Source organism: Bos grunniens, chromosome 24 (assembly GCF_055505025.1).
Source record: "Bos grunniens cultivar Pamir isolate PY7600 chromosome 24, Bosgru_T2T1.0, whole genome shotgun sequence".
Lineage (NCBI taxonomy): Eukaryota > Metazoa > Chordata > Mammalia > Artiodactyla > Bovidae > Bos > Bos grunniens.
Genome location: NC_141188.1, coordinates 31551447 through 31552938, shown reverse-complemented (window position 1 = coordinate 31552938; position 1492 = coordinate 31551447).

Sequence of the window (1492 nt, the reverse complement as noted above, 5' to 3'; positions counted from 1 at the left end):
TTTTGCTGTCTTGGAAATAGAGTCATTGTTACCATCTTTCTAAACTCCATATATATGTATTAATATACTGTATTGGTGTTTTTCTTTCTGACTTACTTCACTCTGTATAATAGGCTCCAGTTTCATCCACCTCATTAGAACTGATTCAAATGTGTTCTTTTTAATAGCTGAGTAATATTCCATTGTGTATATGTACCACAGCTTTCTTATCCATTCATGTGCCGATGGACATCTAGGTTGCTTTCATGTCCTGGCTATTATAAACAGTGCTGTGATGAACATTGGGATACACGTGTTTCTTTTAATTCTGGTTTCCTTGGTGTGTATGCCCAGCAATGGGACTGCTGGGTTGTATGGCAGTTCTATTTCTAGTTTTTTAAGGAATCTCCACACTGTTCTCCATAGTGGCTGTACTAGTTTGCATTCCCACCAACAGTGTAAGAGGGTTCCCTTTTCTCCACAACATCTCCGGCATTTATTGTTAGTAGACTTTTGGATCGCAGCCATTCTGATTGGCCTGAAATGGTACCTCATTGTGGTTTGATTTGCATTTCTCTGGTAATGAATGATGTTGAGCATCTTTTCATGTGTTTGTTAGCCATCTGTATGTCTTCTTTGGAGAAATGTCTGTTTGGTTCTTTGGCCACTTTTTGATTGGGTCATTTGTTTTTCTGGTATTGACCTGCATGAGCTGCTTGTATATTTTTGAGATTAATTCTTTGTCAGTTGCTTTGTTTGCTATTATTTTCTCCCATTCTGAAGGCTGTCTTTTCACTTTGCTTATAGTTTCCTTCGTTGTGCAAAAGCTTTTAAGTATAATTAGGTCCCATTTGTTTATTTTTGCTTTTATTTCCATTACTCTGGGAGCTGTGTCATAGAGGATCTTGCTTTGATTTATGTCAGAGAGGGTTTTGCCTATGTTTTCCTCTAGGAGTTTTGTAGTTTCTGGTCTGACGTTTAGATCTTTAATCCATTTTGATTATTTTTGTGTATGGTGTTAGAAAGTGTTCTAGTTTCATTCTTTTACAGGTGGTTGACCAGTTTTCCCAGCACCACTCCAGTATTCTTGCCTGGAGAATCCCATGGACAGAGGAACCTGGCAGGCTACAGTCCATGGAGCCGGATATGACTAAGCAACTAACGCTTTCACAGAGTAGTCAAATTCAGAGAGACAGAAAGTAGAATGTGGATACCAGGGGCTGGGGAAGGGGAGAGGGAGTTATTTAAATACTAATGGGTAGGAGGTTTCAACTTTGCAAGAGGAACAAAATTCTGGACAGATGGTTGTGATGGTTGTATAACAACTGGATATACTTAATGCCACTTAAAAATGATTAAGATGGTAAATTTTAGATTATGTGTATTTCACCACAATTAAGAATTAAAAGAGAAAAATAGAGAAAAAAAGAAAAGAGAAGAGTGGTGAGGGGTGGGGATTTTTCTAGGGGCAGTTTCTAATGCTAGTGTGACTAGAATTGCATAGGGAGCAGTA